General features: G+C 43.3%; 1 protein-coding gene across 1 annotated transcript in view; it reads left to right on the forward strand.

The window, feature by feature from the left end:
- The window catches only part of oxct1a (3-oxoacid CoA transferase 1a), a 104620-nt gene that overhangs the window by 73637 nt on the left and 15792 nt on the right, over nucleotides 1-15191 (forward strand). The gene's annotated exons all lie outside the window — the stretch shown is intronic.

The following is a 15191-nucleotide window of genomic DNA, read 5'->3' on the forward strand; positions in this document are numbered from 1 at the left end:
TACACGTCCTGGTAATCCGTCTGGCCCTGCGGCCTTGTGAATGTTGACCTGCTTAAAAGTCTTACTCACATCGGCTACGGAGAGCGTGATCACATTGTCATCCGGAACAGCTGATGCTCTCATGCATGCTTCAGTGTTGCTTGCCTCGAAGCGAGCATAGAAGTGGTTTAGCTCGTCTGGAAGTCTTGTGTCACTGGGCAGCTCGCGGCTGTGCTTCCCTTTGTAGTCTGTAATAGTTTTCAAGCCCTGCCACATCCGACGAGCGTCAGAGCCAGTGTAGTACGATTCAATCTTAGTCCTGTATTGACTCTTTGCCTGTTTGATGGTTCGTCGGAGGGCATAGCGGGATTTCTTATAAGCGTCTGGGTTAGAGTCCCGCTCCTTGAAAGCGGCAGCTCTACCCTTTAGCTCAGTGCGGTTGTTTCCTGTAATCCATGGCTTCTGGTTGGGGTATGTACGTACGGTCACTGTGGGGACGACATCATCGATGCACTTATTGATGAAGCCAGTGACTGATGTGGTGTACTCCTCAATGCTATCTGAAGAATCCCGGAACATGTTCCAGTCTGTGCTAGCAAAACAGTCCTGTAGCTTAGCATCTGTGTCATCTGACCACTTTTTTATTAACCGAGTCACTGGTGCTTCCTGCTTTAGTTTTTGCTTATAAGCAGGAATCAGAAGGATAGAGTTATGGTCAGATTTGCCAAATGGAGGGTGAGGGAGAGCTTTGTATGCGTCTCTGTGTGTGGAGTAAAGGTGGTCTAGAGTTTTTTTTCCTCTGGTTGCACATTTAACATGCTGGTAGAAATTAGGTAGAACGGATTTAAGTTTCCCTGCATTAAAGTCCCCGGCCACTAGGAGCGCTGCATCTGGATGAGCGTTTTCCTGCTGATTTATGGCCTTATACAGCCATTCAATGCAATCTTAATGCCAGCATTGGTTTGTGGTGGTAAATAGACAGCTATGAAAAATATAGATGAAAACTCTCTTGGTAAATAGTGTGGTCTACAGCTTATCATAAGATACTCTACCTCAGGCGAGCAAAACCTCGAGACTTCCTTAGTATTTGATTTTGTGCACCAGCTGTTGTTTACAAATATACACAGACCGCCACCCTTTGTCTTACCGGAGTCAGCCGTTCTGTCCTGCCGATGTAGCGTATAGCCCGCTAGCTGTATGTTATCCATGTCGTCGTTCAGCCACGACTCGGTGAAACATAAGATATTACAGTTTCTAATGTCCCGTTGGTAGGATAACCGTAATATTAGGTCATCCAATTTGTTCTCCAATGATTGAAGATTGGCTAATAGGATTGATGGAAGAGGCAGTTTACTCGCTCGCCGTCGGATCCTTACAAGGCACCCCGCCCTACGTCCACGATATCTCCGTCTCTTCCTCACGCGAATGACGGGGATTTGGGCCTTGTCGGGTGTCTGTAGGATATCCTTCGCGGCCGCCTCGTTGAAGAAAAAATCTTCGTCCAATACGAGGTGAGTAATCGCTGTCCTGATATCCAGAAGCTCTTTTTGGTTATAAGAGACGATGGCAGAAACATTATGTACAAAATAAATTACAAATAACGCGGAAAAACACACATAATAGTACAATTGGTTAGAGGGCTGTAAAACGGCAGCCATCTTCTCCGGCGCTGTTCTTGTTTAACCCATTTTAGAATAAGGCTGTAACATAACAAAATGTGGAAACCGTCAAAGGGTCTAAATACTTTCCGAAGGCACTGTACAACTGACCTCTCACTCTCTCCCGGTTGCTTGGAGATATATTGAACTATCGATTTTAAAGGCTTAATTTAAACTATGTTGTCTGGCTTCTACATATAATCACAGTTTTGACGGTACAAAACGGGGCCACTCCCCGTACGTCCTATCGGTGTGCACATGCGCCTCTCTTCATGAACGGCTAAAAGCAGAAGGTGGCCGCAGTGTGTTAGAGGTCACCTGGTGGGCATTGACGAAGGGTGGCGACTACAACATGTAGGATCGACGGGAAATTAACACAAAATGGCTTCCGATGTTCTGATCAGAGGCTGTAGTGCGGCCACCTGCTGTTTTTAACCGTCATCGTAGTGTATTTTGTCCTTTACTACTACCTCACTTAAGTAAACATTGGACAAGTAAGCATTGTCTGAACTGAACGGTTCATATGGGCAGAAGCCTATTTCCTGCTTCTGTAGTGTGAGGTCCTTGATGTACTAGTACAGCCCCGCTGTTGCAGGGCCTTGCCTCTAATCCATCTCCTTAATGCTGCGTGCCAAGCAGAGAGGCATGTCCCATTTTTAGACTTTGGTACTCTAACCTTCCAATCTCAGGGCAGACACTAACCATAAGGCCACTGAGTTGGTTGACCTCATTTACGCCCTAATTTACCACTTTGCATTTGCATGAAAAGTGCTTTACAGTGGCAGTGATTTGGACTGTATATTATGATTCTCTCCACATTGACTTTTCAAAGAGTTGAACGTTAACTCACATGTAGGAGAACACTCTAAACAAGCTTATTGTCCAATCCAGTTGCACAAGGCTGGCTTTTGGGAGACACAAGGCTGAACAATCTAGTTGCACAAGCAGCCCCCTTTGTCTTCATGTCTGTCTGTACAAGACTCTGTCTGCTTGTCATTAGTTGTCTGGGAAACCAAGGCCTTCACTTTTCTGTCGCTATGTTATTAAACAGAGAGTGGCATTTGTAGTAGAACGAGGGAGAGAGCATGTAAAGGAGGGAGATTGACAGCAAGAAGGAGAAAGAGACAATTGTTAAGTAGAAACCGGTGGATGTGAAGGTGTAATTCCTTTGGCATTTGGAAAAGTGAGGGCAACACAATAAACTGAACAAGGGGAAACATATTTGACGGGTTGTCATGGTAACGCCACAGGCTGAGCTACACCAGAGATACTTTTGAGGAGATGGGAAACTCCATTGGAATCGTATTAACGGGGAACTGCACCCGCTGATTTGGCCTCATTTTTTGGCTTGCTCCTCAAAAAATGCTGACGGCCATGACAGAAGCCCGACGAGAGTTGGGTTGGGGGTGAGGTTTGATGTTGGTGTTTCTTGACACACCCATCTATCAGAACCTTGCCCGTAGCTGTTTTCCCCCACTCAATCACAACAAACAAACCTCCTGCAGGTTGAGTTCAATAACTACAGGAGGAAGCTTTGAATACGTCAGTAGCCTACAGAGTAATATGAGAAGAATGCAATTGCTGAATTTATTTAGATATTCTAAACTAATTGTTTTAATAACATTCAAATGTAATAACAGGTCCATGTAGAATAAACAACCCTTTACATAATACCATGAAATCAGTGTTCTGCTAATATAGCAATATGCACCTTTTATCTTTCCTGGTCATTCCCAGCCGATACTGATACTGTGCCAATCCACATTTTATCTGGTGGTAATGGGGCTACCTTGGCAAACATGTCAGAACATGTTTGAACATGGAGCTTGGCAAAAGGGGGCATGATTTGTTGACATAATTGTAATCCAAACCCAACCTTAATTTACTCGTTGTGACGCACTGAGGTTCCAAACTGCATTTTAGACAAGACTGACTTTATGACCAAAATTATCCTATTTACATTTTGTAGTCAATTCTGACACTAGAATAAATGTTCCTGACTCATATCGATGCCACGTTTTCACTGGGATTAGTTGCTTTTTAGGGGCAGTCGCTCTTTAACACCCATTGTGTACGTTGCCCATGCGTGGTCAATGTATTTCACGGTGCATTCTGGGCGATTCTGAGACAAGGAGACTATGGGAGAATCTCAATTGCATACTGCTTGCGTCCTCTCTCCTCCTTCTCAAAACCCATTGAAGGAGGTCATAGGGACCTCTGGCTTTCTCATCCAATGGGTTTTGAGAAGGAGATGAGGAGAGAGGATGTGAGGAGTATGCAATTGAGATCTTCCCCAGGACAAATAGACTCCTTCAAGGAGTATATGAGAGTCAATTGGGTGCTAGCTCAAAAACCCAGCATTAGCATGAATTACGTGAATAAGAAGTACAACATTGCAAATATTTTCTGAGCTGTGAGATAATTAACTTGTTCTCTGTGATATCGAATAGCTTTGGAATCGTGACATTACGTACTTTCGAGGAAAATAGGCAGGTTTCTCGACTCATACCCTGACTTTTAGAAGGGATTGTGTGACTATTAGCTTAGCAAACGTGTGACGCAACGTGAATGTGATTGGTTGACAGTCTGCTGGTTGGGGCGTTGTACGTTCCTCCATTCATTGGCCATGCTACAGCTGAAGTAGGCCATTTAGAACTGTTTTCATTCAACCAGAAGGGGCCTTGTCTACTGTAAGTGTCTGAGTAAGTAGAGACAATAGCCTTGCCTTTGCTCCACCTCAACTTGACATTATGGAGACCCATACACTTAGAAGTGCCCTCTTACAGTCTAGTCCTGATAAATGCAACGGTTTAAACTGTTGTGAAAGCCTGCACTAAACCGGAGCTGGAGCATGCAGCTACCAAGACCAAACTCTGAGTGGTTGTTTTGGACCGGGTCCGGTGAGTTTGGGGGGGTACCTCCAAAAAATGAATTGTCAGAAAATAAAAAGTGACATATCATTTGAAAACTACAGTCCTTGTCTTTTTGGAAATTTTACTTGGATCTTACTGCTGGCAATGTCATAAGAATCTCCGCCCCCCCCCCCATAAAGGCCATAAATAATGCACTATGGTCATATTCATAGAGTATGCAATGTAGGTCAAGTCACCAAAAAGTCATGTCACCATTTAGTATGCATGGAAAGGGTACACCCTGGTAGTCATTGTAAAGCAATGCATTTCCTTCTCCAATCACATTTCCTTGTATGCATCCTCCACATCGTTTACAATAGGAAACGTGAATGGGAAAAGGAGTTTGAAGTTTCCTCACCCTTTGTGTTTAAAAAAACTTGAATATCCTGATTGCTAAGTTCATTTTAAAATGTCAGACTTGAAAATCCATTCAGCCATTTTGGCACAGTGACTCAAATCAAATCAAACTGTATTTGTCACATGCGCCGAATACAACAGGTGTAGACCTTACCGTGAAATGCTTACTTACAAGCCCTTAACCAACAATGCAGTTCAAGAAATAGAGTTAAGAAATATATACTAAATCAAAAAGTTTGAAAATGTAAAATTACATAACAATAACGAGGCAATATACAGGGGGTACTGGTAATTTGTAAAGTGACTATGCATAGATAATAAACAGCGAGAAACAGCAGTGTAAAAACAAAGGGGGGGGGGGGGGGGGTCAATATAAATTGTCCGGGTGGCCATTTGATTAACTGTTCAGCAGTCTTATGGCTTGGGGGTAGAAGCTGTTAAGGAGCCTTTTGGTCCTCGTCTTGGCGCTCCGGTACCGCTTACCGTGCAGTAGCAGAGAGAACAGTCGATGACTTGGGTGACTGGAGTCTTTGACAATTTTTTGGGCCTTCCTCTGACACCGCCTAGTATATAGGTCCTGGATGTCAGGAAGCTTGGCCCCAGTGATGTACTGGGCCATACGCACTACCCTCTGTAACGCCTTACGGTTGGATGCCGAGCAGTTGCAATACCAGGTGGCTATGCAACCGGTCAGGATGCTCTCGATGGTGCAGCTGTATAACTTTTTGAGGATCTGGGGACCCATGCCAAATCTTTTCAGTCTCCTGAGGGGGGAAAGGTGTTGTCGTGCCCTCTTCACAACTGTCTTGGTGTGTTTGGACCATGATAGTTTGTTGGTGATGTGGACACCAAGGAACTTGAAACTCTCGACCCGCTCCACCTCAGCCCCGTCGATGTTAATGGGGGCCTGTTCGGCCCTCCCTTTCCTATAGTCCACGATCAGCTCCTTTGTCTTGCTCACATTGAGGGAGAGGTTGTTGTTTTGGCACCACACTGCCAGGACTCTGACCTCCTCCCTATAGGCTGTCTCATCATTGTCAGTGATCAGGCCTACCACTGTTGTGTCGTCAGCAAACTTGATGATGGTGTTGGAGTCGTGCTTGGCCACGCAGTCGTGGATGAACAGGGAGTACAGGAAGGGACTAAGAACGCACCCCTGAGGGGCCCTAGTGTTGAGGATCAGCGTGGCAGATATGTTGTTGCCTACCCTTACCACCTGGGGGCGGCCCGTCAGGAAGACCAGGATCCAGTTGCAGAGGGAGGTGTTTCGTCCCAGGGTGATGAGCTTTGTGGGCACTATGGTGTTGAACGCTGAGCTGTAGTCAATGAACAGCATTCTCACATAGGTGTTCCTTTTGTCCAGGTGGGAAAGGGCAGTGTGGAGTACGATTGAGATTGTGTCGTCTGTGGGTCTGTTGGGGCGGTATGCGAACTGGAGTGAGTCTAGGGTTTCCGTCATGATGTTGTTGATGTGAGCCATAATCAGCCTTTCAAAGCACTTCATGGTTATCGACGTGAGGGCTACGGGGCGGTAATCATTTAGGCAGTTTACCTTTGCTTTCTTGGGCACAGGGACTATGGTGGTCTGTTTGAAAAATTGTAGGTATTACAGACTCGGTCAGGGAGAGGTTGAAAATGTCAGTGAAGACACTTGCAAGTTGCTTTGAGTACACATCCTGGTAATCCGTCTGGCCCCGCGGCTTTGTGAATGTTGACTTGTTTAAAGGTCTTGCTCACATCAGCTATGGAGAGCATGAAAAGCATTTAGCTCATCTGGTAGGCTCGCGTCACTGGGCAGCTCGCGGCTGGGTTTCCCTTTGTAGTCCATCATATTTTTCAAGCCCTGCCACATCCGACTAGTGTCAGAGCCGGTGTAGTAGGATTCAATCTTAGTCCTGTATTGACGCTTTACCTGTTTGATGGTTCGTCTGAGGGCATAGCGGGATTTCTTATAAGCGTCCGGATTAGTGTCCCGTTCCTTGAAAGCGGCAGCTCTAGCCTTTAGCTCGGTGCGGGTGTTGCCTGTAATCCATGGCTTCTGGTTGGAAAATAGTACGGTCACTGTGGGGACAACGTCGTCGATGCACTTATAGTCACTTTAATAATGTTTACATATCTTGCATTACTCATCTCATATGTATATACTGTATTCTATACTATTCTACTGTATCTTAGTCTATGCCGCTCTGACATTGCTCGTCCATATATTTATTTACAGTTGAAGTCGGAAGTTTACATACACCTTAGACAAATACATTTAAACTCAGTTTTTCCACAATTCCTGACATTTAATCCTAGTAAAAAGTCCCTGTCTTAGGTCAGTTAGGATTATCACTTTATTTTAAGAAAGTGATTTATTTCAGCTTTTATTTCTTTCATCACATTCCCAGTGGGTCAGAAGTTTACATACACTCAATTAGTATTTGGTAGCATTGCCTTTAAATTGTTTAACTTGGGTCAAACATTTTGGGTAGCCTTCCACAAGCTTCCCACAATAAGTTGGGTGAATTTTGGCCCATTCCTCCTGACAGAGCTGGTGTAACTGAGTCATGTTTGTAGGCCTCCTTGCTCGCACACTCTTTTTCAGTTCTGCCCACAAACTTTCTATAGGATTGAGGTCAGGGCTTTGTGATGGCCACTCCAATACCTGGACTTTGTTGTCCTTAAGCCATTTTGCCACAACTTTGAAAGTATGCTTGGGGTCATTGTCCATTTGGAAGACCCATTTGCGACCAAGCTTTAACTTCCTGACTGATGTCTTGAGATGTTGCTTCAATATATCCACATAATTTTCCTTCCTCATGATGCCATCTATTTTGTGAAGTGCACCAGTCCCTCCTGCAGCAAAGCACCTCCACAGCATGAATCTGCCACCCCTGTTCTTCACGGTTGGGATGGTGTTCTTCGGCTTGCAAGCCTTCCCGTTTTTCCTCTAAACATAACGATGGTCATTATGGCCAAACAGTTAAATTTTTGTTTCATCAGACCAGAGGACATTTCTCCAAAAAGTACGATCTTTCCCATGTGCAGTTGCAAACCGTAGTCTGGCTTTTTTATGGCGGTTTTGGAGCAGTGGCTTCTTCCTTGCTGAGCGGCCTTTCAGGTTATGTCGATATAGGACTTGTTTTACTGTGGATATAGATACTTCTGTACCTGTTTCCTGCAGCATCTTCACAAGGTCCTTTGCTGCTGTTCTGGGATTGATTTGCACTTTTCGCACCAGAGTACTTTCATCTCTAGGAGACAGAACACGTCTCCTTCCTGAGCGGTATGACAGCTGCGTGGTCCCATGGTGTTTATACTTGCGTACTATTGTTTGTACAGATGAACGTGGTACCTTCAGGCGTTTGGAAATTGCTCCCAAGGATGAACCAGACTTGTGGAGGTCTACCATTTTTTTTCTGAGGTCTTGGTTGATTTCTTTTGATTTTCCCATGATGTCAAACAAAGAGGCACTGTGTTTGAAGGTAGGCCTTGAAATACATCCACAGGTACACCTCCAATTGACTCAAATTATGTCAATTAGCCTATCAGTAGCTTCTAAAGCCATGACATAATTTTCTGGAATTTTCCAAGCTGTTGAAAGGCACAGTCAACTTAGTGTATGTAAACTTCTGACCCACTGGAATTGTGATACAGTGAATTATAAGTGGAATAATCTGTCTGTAAACAATTGTTGGAAAAATCACTTGTGTCATGCACAAAGTAGATGTCCTAACCGACTTTCCAAAACTATAGTTTGTTAACAAGAAATTTGTGGAGTGGTTGAAAAACGAGTTTTAATGGCTCAAACCTAAGTGTATGTAAACTTCCAACTTCAACTGTATATATTCTTAATTCCATTGCTTTACTTTGATTTATGTTTATTGGGTATATGTTGTGAAATTTTTAGATATTACTTGTTAGATATTACTGCACTGTCTGAGCTAGAAACACAAGCATTTCGCTACACCCACAGTAACATCTGCTAATCACGTGTATGTGACCAATAAAATTTGATTTGATTTATTGATGAAGCCGGTGACTGAGGTGGTATACTCGTCAATGCCATTGGATGAATCCCGGAACATATTCCAGACTGTGCTAGAAAAACAGTCCTGTAGCGTAGCATCCGGGTCATCTGACCACTTCAGTGTTGAGCTAGTCACTGGTACTTCCTGCTTAAGTTTTTGCTTGTAATCAGGAATCGGGAGGATAGAATTATGGTCAGATTTGCCATATGGAGGGCGAGGGAGAGCTTTGTATGAGTGTCTGTGTGTGGACTAAAAGTGGTCTAGAGTTTCTTTTCCTCTGGTTGCACATGTGACATGCAGAATTGTCGGGAAATTAACACAAAATGGCTTCCGATGTTCTGATCAGAGGCTGTAGTGCGGCCACCTGCTGTTTTTAACCATTCGTCATCAAAGTGTATTTTGTCCTTTACGACTACCTTTACTTAAGTAAACATTGGACATTGGACATTGGCCTTGTCCGAACAAAATAGTCCATATGGGCAGATGCCGATCTCCTGTGTCTGTAGCGTGAGGCACCTTGATGTACCTGTACAGCCCCCCTTTCCCAGGGCCTTACTCTGTTAACCCAGAAGTAAAATGTTGTGTAATTTGGTCAGCTACGTGATTAACTTCTGTGTTAATACGTGTTAGAAATCTAGAGTCCGTGTGGGCACACGCGCAAAGCATTCGAGGCGAAGCAGTTGAAGCACCGCCTTCGCCCAATCCTGATATGTCCAAATAACCAGTGATGTGAACCAATTTTTTAAAACTAATGCAGCTCGGATCTCACGCATCCAATTCAGTCCAGGCAGATACTCTCGGTCTAAACACAGAATTACTCAAACTGAATATGCACCTATCTGAAATGCATTCACCAGGAGTTCAGAGTAGGTACATGCCTTTAGAGAAAGTTTGACAGCCCTGACGTGGCCACACAAGACTGAACCAATGGAATAACATATTGTAAGGCAATTTTATGGAGTATGCAATTTTATGGAGTATTTTATAGAGTATGCTTTGTTAGCCATAAGTGTATGATCTCCCTCCAGCAAGGCTTAATTTCAAAGTATAGAATGAGCAAGGCAGGGCCCAAAACGGATGTTTCTGTCGGAAAAGGATGGAGAGGATTTTCTCATTAAAAGATGTGATATTAAAAGACTGTGATTATAATGACTTCAAACGTAGTGTGAACTTGGTTTATGATGCAACTGTCATATTAGTTCTAGATTAGAATCTCTCTAGAATTATGCATTCCCTTACATCTTCATGTAGATTTGTCTCTAATGCGTGAACGATCGAATAAAATAACAAACTGGGCCAATGCTAAAGCCTGTCAAAAAGTCAGTCTGTTGTTTCTGATAGTATGGCACTCTGAGGGCCATGTTGCAGCCCTGGCTGTGGAAGCACCATGGGGGTTAGACGTACATGTACAAGTTCCCACAAGCAAGCACCTGTATTGCGGGTTCAGTAAGGCTTCCAGCACGTGAAAGGAACCAATCAGAGCAGGGAGGAAATTAATAACCTGAGAGAGTTGGGTCTGAGCCGCAGGGTTAATGTCCTCTAAGCCGTGTTAATTAAATTACTCCTGCTCTTGCGCGATGTTTGGCAGTGAATTAATTATGTTTTGTTAATGCTGCACAATAACATTGGCTGATTAGACAGGCAGACATGATGAAAACACCAGAGGCCTGGGCGGCAGGTAGCCTAGCGGTTAAATCGTTGGGACTATAATCGAAAAGTTACTTGTTCGAATACCCGAGACGGCAAGGTGGAGAAATCTGCCGTTCTGCCCTTCAGCAATGCAGTTAACCCCCACAACAACTGCTCCCCGGGTGCAGATGATGTGGACGTCGATTAAAGCAGCCACCCGCACCTCTCTGATTGAGGGGTTGGGTTAATTGCGGAAGACACATTTCGGTGGAATGAATTAAACTGATATCCCCTTTCCCATTACACTTACAAGTTGTCCAGACACAGTTTGAGTTTGTGTACCAGCCACCTTCATACACAAGCTCGACATTTTAAAACTACTAGAACAAAATCTAAACTGCTTGCTGTGCTGAAGATAAACAATTACACCAAGTAATACCAGAAACACAAGATAAACACAAGTAAAATTAGTAATGATGTGGATTAATATAATTTACCCCTCTTACCTAAAATAGTCTGCAGTTAGTCATATTGTTTAAGACACCTGTATTGTATGTAGCAACTGTTTGTGTGAAATAACACCATTCTGGTGGAGAGGGGTGAAGGAAAGCTCTACGTGCTGTTTCCAATTGCTGTTGAATAAATATAAATAGAACAACAATGGAGTAATTCACGTGAATTACTACTTACCTTGATCGGCCTGAGGTGGTCAGGTTTACTGTTGCCTAGCAATGGCTCTCTGTCGGACTAGAAACTAAACAAAATCAACCTGGTTGGTGGCCGTCAATTTTTATTAAATGTATTACATTACATTTAAGGTTGAAAGCTATATCTCACTCTTTCTTTATCTTTTTTCTCTCTATTTCTTTCTCTCCATATATCCCTCTCTCGTTCTTTGACTATCTATTTAAACCAAGGAGACACACACATTAGATAAGGTTCTGTTTTTCCCTCCGGATCGACCTGCACAGGGATCAAAGTGTTTTCAGATAATCACATCCAAAGCTTATAGATCTGAGGTAGAGAAACTGCAGTCTATCCCATAGTGTAGATATAGGGGGTGGCCTATTCTCCTCAATCAACCGTTCTTGTGTTGGTATGGTGCTGTTGTCTCCCATGTTAATATTAAAAATGTCAAATTAATATTTAACATCTGTACAGCTTGGGCCATGTGCTACCATCAACAACTCAGCTGTCTGTTATAGTCTCATGTAGCATTAAATGTTGATGAAAACCAGACTGTCGTTGTTACTTTCACAGTATGTTTCGCCTTTGCACTGAGGCACTTTACGAGGCGGCCTAGTAATGGAACAACATGGCCGATCGTCGTGCCACTAGGACCCCTCCCTTTCATTAACTGCAGACGAAAAGGGGGATATGGTCCATTATCAGGTGTCTACTCCAGCTAACGCTGCTGTAAATCTGGTCCTGCCTCTCTCAGGTCACAGCTCGTTATCGCCCAGGGCTGGTGATACGCGCCCCCCCCCCCCACACACACACACACACGATCTAGGCTCTTTGAGGGGAAGAGAATTAATAACTTGTGCCGATAGGACAAAGGGCACGGTGTCCTTTCACCGAGTGACTTCCCAGTGTCAACCTCACACATCTGACGATTCCATTTAACGACTTATCTTTTTTCCCTCTGAGATTTATTCTCCATTTTATGTATTCAGTCATCATCTGTCTCCTCTATGTTTCATCCTGGTGCTTTGTACCAGTGAGAGAGCGAGAGAGAAGGTTGGGAGAAATGAACAACGTTTGCAGTCTTTGGTCCCAGCCCATACAACACACCTGGGCCCTGTTTCTCAAAATCATCTTAAGGCTAAGTTCATTGTAAAATCTCCGAGCTGTTTCCCAAAACCATTGTTATTAACGTTGCACTTGAAAACGCTTGAAATCTAACGCCTGCATCAGATCACTCGTAGAACAGCTAATGCTTTTTTGCACTCCCGTGTCATTTTATCCACAGATCTGCGCTAAATATAGAATCACATGGTTTATTCCTCAGTTTTTGACCGCCGATAACTCCAGCACAAAGTTGACTACAAATACAAAGTTTCCAATGTCTTTGCAGTTGATACAAATAAGTGACGTATAAAAATATGCAATAAAATATAAACAGTAGGCTATAGGCCTATTTCAATCATATTGAAATGCATTTCCTGTTCAATCAATTGAGTTCTATTTTTCTACTTGTAGGCTACTGTCTGTAATTTGTCTCAATATATATTTTTTAATGATGTGTGGCCTATCATGTGCGCAATGATGTGCCAAATTGGTGATTTAGTGCATTGTTATTGGGTAAGCATTAGAATAAGCCACGTCAATATTTGCAGCTGTAGGTGGTAATATCTCTAGGAACTGATCCGTCATCAGTATTGTGGAATATTTCTAATGTTAAGGAAATATTTGAATGGAGAAAGCTGATCTAAGAGCAGCACTCCCTTTCTTTCGATCCTGTCAGCATCGACACATAATCTGACGACGCGACCATTCTCTCTGCGTGGTGTTTTGTTACATCTTCGGCCGATGTAGGAAATATGCATTGTTTAAACACTCTTAAGCCTAAATTCCATCGCTATCTGGAAACCGGACCCTGATTCAGAAAGTTGGATCCACCTACCATAGTTTACGATATATTAGAATGAACAAGGGTGGAGAGAGAGAAAATAACTTTATTGGGTGTCTCTTTCCCTCCTTCTTCCTCTCATCCTCTTCCCTTGTCCACCTCACCCAGAGATGCCAAACTCTAAAGCATACTGTATTCAAATACTGTAACGTATAGACCCCTTTTTCCCCCACATTTTGTTAAGTTACAGCCTTATTCTAAAATGGATTAAATAAAATGATCCTCATCAATCTACACACGACCATAATGACAAAGCGAAAACAGGTTTTTAGACATTTTTGCAATTTTATTTAAAATAAAAAACAGAAACCTTATTTACATAAGTATTCAGACCCTTTGGTATAAGACTCGAAATTGAGCTCCAGTGCATCCTGTTTCCATTAATCATCCTTGAGATGTTTCTACAACTTGATTGGAGTCCACCTGTGGTAAATTCAATTGATTGGACATGATTTGGAAAGGCACACACCTGTCTATATAAGGTCCCACAGTTGACAGTGCATGTCAGAGCAAAAACCAAGCCATGAGTTCGAAATAATTGTCCGTAGAGCTCCGAGACAGGATTGTGTCGAGGCACAGATCTGGAGAAGGGTACCAGAAAATGTCTGCAGCATTGAAGATCCCCAAGAACACAGTGTCTCCATCATTCTTAAATGGAAGAAGTTTGGAACCACCAAGACTCTTCCTAGAGCTGGACGCCCGGCCCAACTGAGCAATCGGGATCGAGGGAAAGATTAATGGAGCAAAGTACAAAGAGATCCTTGATGAAAACCTGCTCCAGAGCACTCAGGACCTCAGATTGGGGCGAAAGTTCACCTTCCAACAGGACAACGACCCTAAGCACACAGCCAAGACAATGCAGGAGTGGCTTCGGGTCAAGTCCCTGAATGTCCTTGAGTGGCCCAGCCAGAGCCTGGACTTGAACCTGATCGAACATCTCTGGAAAGACCAGAAAATAGCGGTGCAGCGACGCTCCCCATCCAACCTGACAGAGCTTGAGAGGATCTGCAAAGAAGAATAGGATAAACTCCCCAAATACAGGTGTGCCAAGCTTGTAGCGTCATACCCAAGAAGACTCGAGGCTGTAATCGCTTCCAAAGGTGCTTCAACAAAGATACTGAGTAAAGGGTCTTTAAACTTATGTAAATGTAGTATCTGTTCTTAATTTTTTATAAATTTGTAAAACTGTCTAAAAACCTGTTTTTGCTTTGTTATGGGTTATTGTGTGTAGATTGATTGAAGAAAAAACAATTTGATCCATTTTAGGATAAGGCTGTAACTATGTGGAAAAAGTCAAGAGGTCTGAATACTTTCCGAATGCACTGTATATGCATACATACCAATCCTATATTTTACATTTACATTTTAGTCATTTAGCAGAAGCTCTTATCCAGAGCGACTTACAGTTAGTGAGTGCATACATTTTTCATACTGTCCCCCCGTGGGAATCGAACCCACAACCCTGGCGTTGCAAGCGCCATGCTTTACCAACTGAGCTACAGGAGGCCTATACGCCCTGGATATTGGACAGAGTGCCTTGCAGGCTCTTGCGATTGATGCGCGAAACAGATTTTAATTAGGTTATTCAGCCATCTGACCCCCTGGGCATGTGCATGCCAGTAAAGCTCATTGGACACAGAGAAATGAGAGGCCTGCGTATGATTTTTCTCCTATTTTTATGTTCTAATCTAATAAGAAGTTCTTCACTGGTTTTGGAAACGTATGTTTTTTCTGCTCTGTATTGAATGTAGACCTGAATACTCTGCGAGGGATGTGTGTGTTGTCTGTGTCCGTTAACAAGAAATAAGCTGACCCAGGCAGGGCTGGACTCTGTAGTAATACAGTGTTTATACCGTTGTATTCCCCAATGGGCCCACTATTTAGTGGATTACTGTATGCTAAAGATACGGTGCCGGTTTGGCTTAGCCTCTGGATTGGAAAGTGAGATATGCTGTACTATGCTTAGGCCTACTTAAGCAAAAAGCAAACAACTGGCAACATACTCTGTATC

Source organism: Coregonus lavaretus (genome assembly GCF_964263955.1).
Source record: "Coregonus lavaretus genome assembly, chromosome: 14".
NCBI lineage: Eukaryota > Metazoa > Chordata > Actinopteri > Salmoniformes > Salmonidae > Coregonus > Coregonus lavaretus.